At 44.8% G+C, this 12727-nt stretch overlaps 1 pseudogene; it reads right to left on the reverse strand.

Moving 5' to 3' along the window:
* Nucleotides 1–563: 563 nt before the first annotated feature.
* Nucleotides 564–4652, reverse strand: LOC148112193 (uncharacterized; annotated as a pseudogene).
* Between the last annotated feature and the right edge of the window lie 8075 nt (nucleotides 4653–12727).

Raw genomic sequence — 12727 nt, forward strand, 5'->3', positions numbered from 1 at the left:
ATGCTCTGAGTTCTAGTTCTGCTGTAGACATGATTGCGGGCCACTTTATCACCAGAGGTTGGTGAGTTCTAATCTCATTTTAAGCAAGAAAGCTGGCTGGGTTTGTTTGGGCCAGGAGACTCGGAGTTCCAATCTTGCCTCAGTACTTATTGATTGGGGGTGTGAACTTTGAAAAAAAAACTTTTCTCAGATTATTGTGGGATACCAGAATTAGGGATTCCTAGAGTGTGAGATGCCGAGTGTTGAATATTGGGTGGGATGGAGGAAAGTGAAATCGGGGGGAAACACCTGTTCCATGTTGAGCAAAGCCATAAATCTCTGCCTTCTGCTTGTGGGAGAACCAGAGGAATTTGTGTGGTCACTGTGAATCTCAGACTGATCTTGGTCTGATCCATCAGAGCTTTTCTTATCTCCTTAAAATGGAGTTTACAAAGGGATTCATTTGCAATCGGAAGCCATTCCGAAACTTCAAATTCATTGCTAATTGATCAGCAATCTCTGTGTTTGGAAAGCAAAATACCTTCCATGGATTTAAAATCCTGGTAACTTAGATGCTCCCACCCTTATTCGTCCCATTCTTGGACCTGGATGAATACGCAGCATTTAACCCTTTGCCAAAGCCCAGACCATTCGGTTAAATGATGCAGCTGCCTTTAGACAGGATCCCTTCAACCTCCTCCTGGGGAGAGTCACAAGGTCCCCTTTCTCTGGACATCTAGTCCAGCGCTTCACAGACATGACAGGCTTGGAAGAGGAGCAGAGAAAATGCTTCAGGTAGAAATTGTAGAGTGGGAAATAAAAGGGCCTGAATATCATTGGATATTGTTAATTCTCTGGGTGAAGAAAGAAATAAAAAATAGAGTGGGAAGTTCTTAAGAGGTAGACAACTAAGTAAAAACAACTCCAAAGTGAAATCCCAGAAGACATTTGTGGTCAACACTTTCTGCAAAGAGGGCTTTATCAGGAAATCAGCAAATGAAGATTTGCTTCCTGGCTGAGAGAAAGTCAAACGTGGCATTCCAGCTCATTCTGGCATTCCAGTAGTTCTTGTGGAGGTTAACATGCAGCATGTTTGAAGTTGGTTCCCACAGCTTCCCTCTTATCTCTTTTCCTACTCTCTTTCTCTCCCACATATAGACACTTTTAGCCCTCTGTCAGTAAGAACAATGGCTCAAATGATTTTTCTATACAGTGTCAGGTTCATTGACCTCAGAGTTCTCTTCAGCAAGATTTATTGAGATGAAAGGGAAGGGAGTTGCAAGAAACATATAAGTATATTTTTTCCTTAATTCCTGCTTACTGCCTAGGTGGAAATAAAATCTTTTTTAAAATAAAAAAAACTTTAACAATACTTGCAATATCATAATGGTCTTATATATCATGTTTTTACACTTGTTCTGGCTGTGAGATGCTCCTTTGTGTTCAGGTCTGGCCTCAGAAGGATAATGTAGCACTTGGGGATGAAGATGCAGCCCAGCAGACCAGCACTGGAGGCCAGGATGGAGAAGACCTGCACAGCCACCATGTATTTCCCTTTGGTGCTCAGGTAGGTGGGCACAAAAGTCACCCAGACACTGCAGAAGACCAGCATGCTGAAGGTGATCAGCTTGGCTTCGTTGAAGACCCCAGGCAGATTCCTGGCCAGGAAAGCCACCGTGAAGCAGATGGCAGCCAGGAAGCCCATGTAGCTGAGGGTGACGTAGAACATGACAACGGCCCCTTCATTGCATTGCAGGATGATCTCTCCAGGCTGGGAGTGGAGGTCAGAGTCAGGGAATGGGGGAGAAACTCCCAGCCAGATGGAGCAGATGATAATTTGGACTGCAGAACAAGAAAGGATGATGGAGTTGGCCAAGCTCTTCCCCAACCATCTCTTCACTCGGTTTCCTGGTTTTGTGGCCAGGAAGGCCAGCACCACCATGATGGTTTTGGCCAAGAGAGAAGAAATGGCAATTGAGAAGCTGAAGCTGAAAACCATCTGTCGGAGAAGGCAGGTGGCTTTCCTTGGTTGACCAATGAAGAGAGGAGATGACAAGAAGCAAAGCAGGAGGGAGACCAGGAGGATGTAGGAGAGGTCCCGGTTGTTGGCTTTGACAATGGGAGTTTCTCGGTATTCAATGAAGATGATTAAAACAAGGCCTGTGGTTAGGCACAAGAGTAGTGCAAAAGAGACCAGGATAATGCCCAGATGTTCTTCATAGGACATGAAGGTTACAATTTTGGGGATACATTGGACTCTGTCCTCATTTGGATATTTATCATCTGGACACTTGGTGCATTTTTCTGTATCTGAGAAACCAAAAAGCAACATTCTTTAATATTCTGTCCTTTTATTTTACAAGAAATACCTTCTTTGGATATCAGGTGATACCATGGGCATTTTCCATTTTTGATTTCATTAAAAAGAGCATAAGAAGGATATACATTTTTAAAGTGTAGCTAGGTATATGAAGTTGAGGGAAGTCATAGGATGTTAATTATTTCCTGTGTAATGTGTATAATCTTCATAGGAACCTACATTATTAGATGTTAATAATGAATCATATAATCTTTTTAGGCAAACATACTGAGTCCTGCCACATGGCAGTTAATATACTGGACTTGGAGGATACCTACACTATCCTGTAACATTTGGAAGCAACCTGGAATTAAGGAGAAACTTCCTCACAATGAGAACAATTAACCAGTGGAACAGCTGGCCTTCAGATGTTGTGGGTGCTTCAACAGTGGAGATTTTTAAGTAGACAGCCAGTTATCAGAAATAGTAAGGGTTCTCTTGCTTGAGCAGGGGGTTGGACTACTAGACCTCCAAGGTCCCTTCCAGCTCTATTCTGATTGATTGATTGATTGATTGATTGATTGATTGATCTACATGACTGGAGATTATTTGTGTAATGAGTACCCCCCATTACTATCCACAGCACCACATTATGGACCAATGACACCTTCTCAGTGATCCTCAAGGGGAGGAAAATATACAGTGGATTGCAAGGTCTTTCAGAAGGTGGACCTAAAACAATTTATCAAGTTTCAAAGAACTCAGATGTTCCTAGAAAGGTAAACTGAGCAGCACATATCCAAACTAAAAAGCAGAAGAGATGTTTCCTCTGCTATTAGTAAAGCTTGCCCAGTCTGCCACCTCCTCCTCACACCTCTTCTCAGCTCCTCCTTCAAAATCTTTTTGATTTAATTCCTTTTAGATAAGAAATTGTGCAGGTTAAAAAAAAAAAACCAGGTGTGCTTCAATCTGTCTTTTAACTTGCACTTTCATGAAAAGGTTCTGGATGGATCCAGTTCCAAAAAGCCTCCCATTTTCCTCAGTGTAGCCCACCTTCCTGGGTGGAGATGGTCCCCTCCGGACAAGGAACGCAGTCGTAGCAGCAAACTGGCTCTCCTTCTCGAGCCCTCTTGACAAATCCAGGATGACAACTTTCCACACATTTGGACTGAGGCAGGGACTAAGCAGAAGAAAAGGAATGCGAAAGAAAAGATGTTAGGACTCTCTGTCCATGGAAAACAGAGGTAGAAATTTATTTATTTATCGATTGATTGATTGATTGATTGATTGATTGGATTTGTATGCCGCCCTTCTCCCGAAGGACTCAGGGTGGCTCACAACAATAAGAAACAGAAAATACAAAAGTTAAAAGACAAATTAAATCAATATCCAATAAATAAGGTTAAATGTGGGAATACAAATTCAAATTTAAGATTTAAGAATTTAAAAAGCTACTAAAATCAGTTTAGAATCAACCCAGACCCGCCCGCTGGAAGAGCCAGGTCTTCAAGGCCCGGCAGAAGGTTCGGAGGTTGGGAATTATCCGGAGCTCCAGGGGTAACGTATTCCAGAGGGTAGGGGCTCCCACAGAGAAGGCTCTCCCCCTAGGCGTCACCAGTCGACATTGTCTAGCCGAAGGTACCCTGAGGAGGCCAACTCTATGGGAGCGAACCGGGCGATGGAAGGCTACCGGTGGCAGGAGGTGGTCTCGCAAGTACTCTGGTCCTAGGCCACGTAGGGCTTTAAATGTGATCACCAGCACCTTGAATTGCACTCGGAAGACAACCGGGAGCCAATGCAGACCGTGAAGGAGTGGTGTGACATGGGAGCACTGAGGTACCTCCATGACAACCTGCGCGGCCACATTCTGCACCAGTTGAAGTCTCCGAGTGCTCCTCAAGGGCAGCCCCATGTAAAGTGCATTGCAGTAGTCCAAACAAGAGGTGATGAGGGCATGAGCAACTGTGAATAAGGCATCTCAGTCCAAAAAGGGACGCAATTGGCGAACCAGGTGAACCTGGACAAAGGTCCCCCTGGCTACAGCAGTCAAATGATCTTCCAAGCTAAGCTGTGGATCTAGGAGAACTCCCAAATTGCGTACCTTCTCTGAGGGGGTCAACACCTCCCCCCCTAGGGATAGCGATGGAACATAATGGGCAAAACGAGGTGCTGGTAACCACAGCCACTCGGTCTTATTGGGATTGAGCCTAAGTCTGTTCGTTCCCATCCAGACCCGTACGGCCTCCAAGCACCGGGACATCACGTCAAGGGCATCGTTGGGGTGATGTGGGGTGGAGATGAAAAGTTGGGTATCATCAGCATATTGATGATACCGCACTCCGAATCCCTGGATTATCTCACCCAGTGGCTTCATGTATATGTTGAACAGGAGAGGTGAGAGAATCGACCCCTGTGGCACCCCACAAGGTAGGGGCCTAGGGGTTGACCTCTGCCCCCCTGCCAGCACAAACTGCGTACGATCCAAAAGGTAGGATGAGAACCACTGAAAAACAGTGCCTCCCACTCCTAACCCCCTTAGCCATCGCAGTAAGATACCATGGTCGATGGTATCAAAAGCTGCTGAGAGGTCAAGTAAGACCAGGACAGAGGAGTAGCCCCTATCCCAGACACACCAGAGATCATCTATCAATGCAACCAATGCCGTTTCCGTGCTGTGACCAGGCCTGAAGCCGGACTGAAGTGGGTCCAGGTAATCCGCTTCATCCAGGAATTGTGGGAGCTGACGCACCACTGTGCTTTTAATTGCCTTCTCCATAAGGTGAAGGTTAGAAACTGGGCGATAGTTCTTAAAGAGAGCTGGATCCAAGGCAGGCTTCCTGAGGAGGGCTCTCACCACCACCTCTTTCAAGACAGGGGGGAAGATTCCCTCTCTCAATGAAGCATTAATTACTGCCTGGAGCCAGCCTCGTGCAACCTCTCGGGAGGTCGAGACCAACCAGGAGGGGCACGGGTCCAGCAGACACGTGGCAGTCTGCTGCTACCCACAATCTGGTCCACATCATCAGGAGTCACAAGCTCAAACTCATCCCAGATAACATACTCAGGACCAGCCCGCATCAACTCAACGGACACTGCCCACTCAGAGTCCAGGCTCTTCCGAATCTGAGCAATTTTATCCTGTATGTATTGAGCAAATTCCTCAGCCTTACCCTGCAAAGGATCAACCCTTACTCCCACATTAAGAAGGGAGAGAGTCACCCTAAACAGGGTGGCCGGGTGATTGTCTGTGGATGCAATAAGAGCAGAAAAGTGCAAGCATTTTGCCGCTTTTATCGCCACTAGATAGGACTGAATATGAGTTCTTAACTGTATTCGATCAGATTTGGACTTGCTAGCCCTCCAACAGCACTCTAGGTGTCTTTTCCGGCGCTTCATCTCCCGGAGCTCCTCAGTAAACCAGGGGGCAACCCGGGATCCGCTCCAGGTCAAAGGCCATAAAGGCACAGTTTGATCCAAGGCCCCAGCAGCCGCCTTATCCCAGGTCTCTACCAGGGCCTCGGCCGAGCCGTGTGCAAGGGAGACAGGAAAAGTCCCGAGTTCTGTCTGGAACCTTTCATGGATGGAGACAAGTAGCCTCTGGTCTTCTTGTAAATATGAAATCTCTAACTACTTCTAAACAGATGCAGGAGGTATAACAACTGGCAGATTCTCTCATTTAATTCTTCCCTTTTGCTTTTGGAATTTAATATTATAATAAAGTATTTTTCTATTTAATAAAGTCTAGAGGTATGGAATTGAAAAAAGATTTAAGCATGATAATATATTCATGTTAATAAAGTTTAGAATAAAGTTTACTGTAAAAAATTTAAGAAACTTTTATTCCATTTGATTTTTTAATGTAGAATAAAACTATGATGAAGAAAGAAACCTCTGACCAGTAAGATCTTGAAAGATTTCCATAAAACATGGCAAAGCCATCCCACTTAGGTCTCGTCTGTTGAAGAACTTCCATTAGATGACACCAACTAGCATGGAAGGCCAACCACCCTGGAGACTATAGGCTTTGCCCACTTGAAATGGGACCTCAGGCTTTGGAAAACAGAGAAAAGACACCAAAATTTATCTCACCTTATTGACATACTTTAGCCATGCAAGAAGACCACCTCTGATGGTAAGTGTCTGTCTTTCAAAATACCCCATAACCCCTTGCTTGAGATCCTCCTTGGGGAGAACCAAGGTGCTCTCAATGTACATATCTGCTGTTATCTCTCCATTTTGGTCGAAATACAGTTCAATGTCAGAAATATTCCAAAATTCATTCTTCTCCAGAAAGGGATGAAACTAGAATGGGAACATCCAGGAACTTGAAAAGCAGAAATTTTTTTGTTTCTTATCCCACATTGAATCTTTCTTCTACAATTGTCTGATCTGCAAATATGCTTAATTAGGATACAAATATTATCATTATCTTCATAAGTGAACAAAAAACTTTGAGAAAAGTTTATACTGACAAAATATAGTGAAAATATAATTGACACAATTGGTCAATGATAGGGAACATTCTGGAGCATATGAAAAATAAAATGAACAGAGGAAAAAAAGATTATTCATAAACCCTTTGAAAACAACAGGTTGGGAGGCAAAGTTATTCGCGTCCGTGGCAATCCTTAAGCCACCCGTGCCTCCTGGGTGGTGCTAAATGAGTAACAGAAGCACTGGTAGCCAGACATCCGCGAGGATCTCCTGGCTTCACACACAACCCCACGGTCCTTTTAAGGACCTTTTAAGTACCAAAAAAAATAGCAGAAATAACACAACAACAGGTTGATTCCCAGAAAGCATGGGTTTATCAAGAAGAAATCTGTCAGGCTAATCTTCTCCCTGGTCATCCTGATGGAAAACACCTCCAGATGTGCTAACTCTACTTGATTGTAATGCGACATTAACAAAATTTTGTAAATCTGAAAGAACAAATCTCCCACCAACTCTTTTCTCAGCCTGAAAAGTTAGCCAGGATCCTTTCTGAGTTTCTTTTTCTCCCATTATGCAGCTGCAGGATTCTCCCCTCTTATCTGATCCTTTCCTAGGCAGCCTCTCTTCCCCTCATCGCAAAAGTCATTCTCACATATCATTACACTTCGTAAATAGATTGTGGGAACACTGGTGATAGAACTGGATTCCTGTAAAGGACTCACAAACAATTTTGCGATGTGATTAGAAACCTGAGGGGTGGTATGATAACTAAGTGGATAAAAAGTGTTTTCAAAATGATACACAAATAATTTTCAATCTTTTTAAATCTTTCCTATGAAACCTGAAGGTTATGTTAGTTTATTGATTAGCCCATGGGCCAAATCAAAGTGGAGAGTTCCAAACACAAATTATTACTAAAATCCGATAAAAACAATTTAAAATGGAATTGGAATAAAATACAATTTAAAATGAGTCTGGAATAGAATAAAATAATATATGGATAAATAAAATATGATAAACTTATATTTCAGTGTCACCCCTGCCATCTACACCAATCAAATGTTGTTTTCAAATTCTGGCTGCACATAAGGTAAGTCATTTTGATATGGGGATCCCAATGGGTCATTTGTCTGGTATATAGAGCAAAGTCCCTCACCCTCTTATACAGGCAGCAATCACATAGGATGAGAGCCAGGTCTTCTACCTCTGCCACTCTGCAAATGCAGAGACATCCATTTTAAGGTATAGAGTGGAATCTCCCGTATCTGACCATTGTGTCAAGCTATTCGAATCTCACTCATGTAAATATCTCCCTAAAATGTTTTGGCAATGCTAACTTTAAATAGCTGTCTATTTGAAAAGTATATTTGTATTTGCTCAGACATTTCAAGTTACCCAGTTTACTAAGAATAGCCATGTCATTTTGTGCTTCTATATCCTTAATTCTTTGGGCAGCTCTTTTTTTAGCTTGTTCCCCTGTTACCCAAGAGACAGGAAGGCCACAGCTACTTATACAATTTGTCAATTTAGTGATCCAGGAGATTTGTGATTGTAATTTTATCTGCTCTAGTAACTGCGGAGTCTATCAGTCTCCATTTCATTTGTGCCAGAGGTTACATGCTTTGATTTTGGATAGTGGATGAATTGTATAAATTCCCAATTCAGCTCTAACTGCTGCAGCAGATGTTCTTGGATCTACACTCAAAATCTCAGGTGCTGGAACTGTGCTTGTTCTAGTATTCTGTGTAATGTATATAGTTTTGGCAGGAAGTTTAAACGGTAATTGGTCAATTGTGATTGGTCAGCGCCCTGGCCAGCAAGGTATATAAAGGGAGCTGTGTTGCTGTAGCATTCACTGAATTCACACCATACATTAAGGAGCTGTTGTTACCGAAGACCTTGCTTCTGCCTTTTCACTTACCCAACTTAACATTGGTGACGAAGGTGGGATCGAGGTGAATGAGAAGCAAGCCGAAAAAGAGCTGACAACAATGGATTCAGCCAGATGGACGAGCCCAGTACCAAGCAGGACTACCCAAGCAGGATGTCTGCTTATGTACCGCCAATGCCTTTTGACCCAGCCAGAGAGAAGTGGGGGTCGTACATGGCTCGGTTCGAGTGTTTCCTGGAGTCCAGCGATCTACAGGGCCTCTCTGACAACAGGAAAAGAGCCCTCTTCCTGAGCCACTGTGGACCAGAGATTTTTGTCACAAGTGTTTTCAGGATTGCTGTGGCTACTTGATCAGTCACAAACAGTATGGTTTCAATCAAGCCATCTCCTGTTTGCAATTACCTGCAAGCCTTCCCCGCCCTAGTTAATTGCAGGTTAACTCCCCATATAAGTAAGGATCTTTTTGCTTGCTACTTGGGCCTAAACGCTGTTTTAGGCCTAGATGCAAGAGCTCATGCTGGAAGCTGCATGCAGAGCTCAGCGCAACGTCGCAGATGGGAGGAGAAGCACAGATAAGGACTCCAGACGCTGTTGCAGAGATACTCCTACGGATGCTTGCCTTTTGCTGTTTTGAAGCACGCAAGCTATCATTGGAACTGCTGTTGCTGGACATTCTTCCTCCCACAAACTTCAAGCTACATTTGCTGTTTGAACTGTTTTTACTTCAGGTGACTTTTAGCTGTGAAGTTTGTGCTGCCGCCCTTCTACTACCTCGATGATGTATCGACACCGAAGCTGCTTATCTTCATGTTAGCTTTATTCTCTTGTGAACTGTTTCGGTATTGTGGAGAGGAATCTAGGGAGATAGCCTTAGATAATCAAGATAAGACTTTGTTTTTAATGTGTTTTCTTAAAGACATAGTGCTTTTTAAACATTTTAAAGTAAATTATATTTTTACACAAGATTCCTCTGTCAGATTTATTTCAGTCCTAGTGCGTTTGCTCATGAGCTGGTTCCAGGTCCGGGGGACCCCTCAACCCCATTCCCTAACAATTTTCGACATGGCGGAGTCATTATCTGAACCGACCCTGGTCCAGACGGTATCATGGCAGGTTTTGCAAGCCACACTATGCCCCGGTACCATCCAAATTCGTCCAGAGGTATGAGTTCTGGCAACGATTGCAGCAAGAAGGAAAGCCGATCAGCACTTATATGGCCGCCCTATGTAAGGTCACGACGCACTGCGAGTACCGAAACCTGGATGATGCGCTCCTAGAGCAACTAATCTGTGGCATTAGAGATATTTGCCTACAGAGGAGACTGCTCGCCAGGTCTAACCTGACACTACACATCACTCTTGATGAAGCAAGAGCACATGAGTCCTCCACCAAGGCTGCGGAGGCCCTGCAATGACCAGCGACATCGCAAGCAGCACCAAGATCGACACCGGTGCACCGTGAGGCGACCCAGACCGACAGCGAGGAAGAGTCCGATGAAGACGTCTTCCAAACAGAGAGGCACAGATGCGAGCAGAAGGAGCATCGCGAGAACTGCGCGAGTTGCGGATGGTCCCACCAACGACAGACCTGTAAATTCAGGGATGCCATTTGCAGACGTTGCGACAAAAAAGGACATTTGGCGGGTCTGCTGGGCAAGTCTACTATCCAGCTGCAAGCCAAGGAATGAATCCAGACAATCAGAGCCGGAGTGGCACAAGAGGACCAACCAAGATGGCGACCTGAAAAAAGGCGCAAGTTTCAAAAACCACAAGACCTGAAGCACCAGGATAGGCCAAGCCAGCGCAACCATTGAGAAGAAGGTCCACACCACGGTGGAAATAGAGGGGAGCCCATGTGAAATGGAGATCGACACTGGATCATCTCTATCCATCATGTCCTGGGCCACCCTGAAAACGGCTATACCCGGTTTGAAAAGGAGTTAACTACAGTCCCAGCGGATACAGCTTTGAGATTACCAAGGGGACCGCATCCCTGTGGAAGGAGTGAGCATGTTCCAGGTTGAGTATGGAGAATACTGGAAGAAGCTACCCCTCACCATGGTCAGCAGAACCTTACCGAGCCTCCTGGGCCTGGACTGGTTTAAGGCCCTAGGAATGGGATTTACCGGAGTACACAGCGCAAGTGGCAGCAGCCTGAGGGACGACCTGATGCAAGAGTTCCAAAAGGTGTTCAACGACCGGCTCTGCAAGTATGTGGGGACCCCTATCTCTTTTAACCTAGACCCCAATGTAGCCTCAAGCATACGTAAGGCTAGACGAGTGCCTTTTGCACTAAAGCCAAAGATTGACTTGGAACTGGACAAACTCATTAAACAGGGGGTGTTAGTTCCAATAGATCATGCCAAATGGGAGACCCCAATTGTGACACCCATCAAGCCTGACGGGTCTATGCGCATCTGCGGTGATTATAAGTGCACGATTAATAAGACTTTCCAAAAGAGCGCTTATCCTGTCCCAATAGTGCACCATTTACTCCATTCGCTGGGCCCTGGCAAGATTTTCGCAAAACTCTATCTTGCGCAGGCATACCAGCAACTGCCGGTAGACGGTGCTACTGCGGAGGCACAGACTATCATGACTCACAGAGGTGCCTTCATATGCACTAGACTACAATTTGGAGTCAGCATAGCTCTCGGCTTATTCCAAAGCACGATGGAGCGTCTGCTACAAGGGCTTCCAGGGGTAGTCCCCTATTTTGACGATGTCCTTATCAGCGCCACAGATGAGAAACAACTAGGGGACCGACTAAGGCTAGTGTTAGACAAATTCAGGAGTGCTGGCCTCAGGTTCAAGCAAAACAAATGCGTGATAGCAGTACCCTCTGTTGCGTTCCTGGGGTACCAGGTAGACAGAATTGGCATTCACCCCACCGAAAGCAAGATAAGGGCCATCAAAAATGCACCAACCTCTTCCGGTTAGCGCCGCCATTGTCGCTAGACGGTCTCTTCAAGACCGCCAGCCCCGCCGCCCGTAAAGAGCTGCTTCTACAGCTGAGAGGGGGCTTGAAAAACTCCACGTTCTTGAGGAAACGGGAGGAGAGCCGGTGAGACCAGGTAGAGCCCCCTGCGAAGTCCCCAGATTGTCTTTTTTGCTTCTGGGGAGGAAGCAGGGTGAGGCTCCCTATCCAGCTTGCCGAGGCTCCAGACTCCGGGGACAACTCTGCATCCTGCAGAGCCAGACGACGTGACCAACATAACCAGCGAAAGCCAAGAGAATTATCAAAAATAAACAGGGTGGAATCTGGACTTGAAACTTAAAACTGCAAGTATTTGTATCAGCCCTGTGATAGAATTTAAGAACGGAGAAAAGTGAAAGTTTGCTAAAATGGCGTCCGGCTTCAGCGGCAGTAAAAAAAGCTGAAAGCGAAAGTGGATTTGCCTGAGTGTTTTAACACGTTGCAAAGTATCCAAAGCAACAGCGCTGGCTAGAAGAAAAGGGAAAAGTTTTTTTAAAAGTGATTTTGATCTGTTTCTTCTCCCTTAGAGACTTGATTAAAGCTGGGGAAATTTCTGAGAGGATTCTGTGGTGAAAAGGGAGGGACGACTTCCTTCTTAGAAAGAATCAGACTGCGTGGCAGAATGGCTTCAAAGCAGACAAAGCCAGCCATTAAAGCTGCGGGGGGGGGGGGTTCCCCCACTCACAAGTCACAAGAGCAGCCATTAAGTTTGCAGACTCAGAGCCAAGCACAGGAGATTGGTTTTAAAGATTTGAAGGAATTTATTGCTGCGGCTCTGATGAATCAAAACGAAGTTTTGGACCAGAAATTTGAAAAATCTCAACAGGAAATTAAGGAGGTGGTTCAAGAAAAGTATGACAAGATGAAGCGTGACATACTGACAGTTGTGACTGGCTTGTCAGAAGTAGTTGTCCAGATTGATAAAAAAGTGGAAGAACTTAGTTCAGAAGTAGAATCTAAAATGAAGGAAGCTGATTATAAAATTTCTAATGTTGACAATAAAACACAAAGGATTGAAAATGAAGTGACAATGATGCAATTTAGATTCATGGAGTTTGCTGTAAGACTGAGAGGAATAAAAGAAAATAATAGAGAAGATCTGAGAAAGGTTTGTGCTGATGCCCTGGCTGTGATGCTAAAGTTTAGCC

The sequence above is a fragment of the Pantherophis guttatus genome, chromosome 12 (assembly GCF_059756535.1).
Source record: "Pantherophis guttatus breed Tessera chromosome 12, ASM5975653v1, whole genome shotgun sequence".
Classification (NCBI taxonomy): Eukaryota; Metazoa; Chordata; class Lepidosauria; order Squamata; family Colubridae; genus Pantherophis; species Pantherophis guttatus.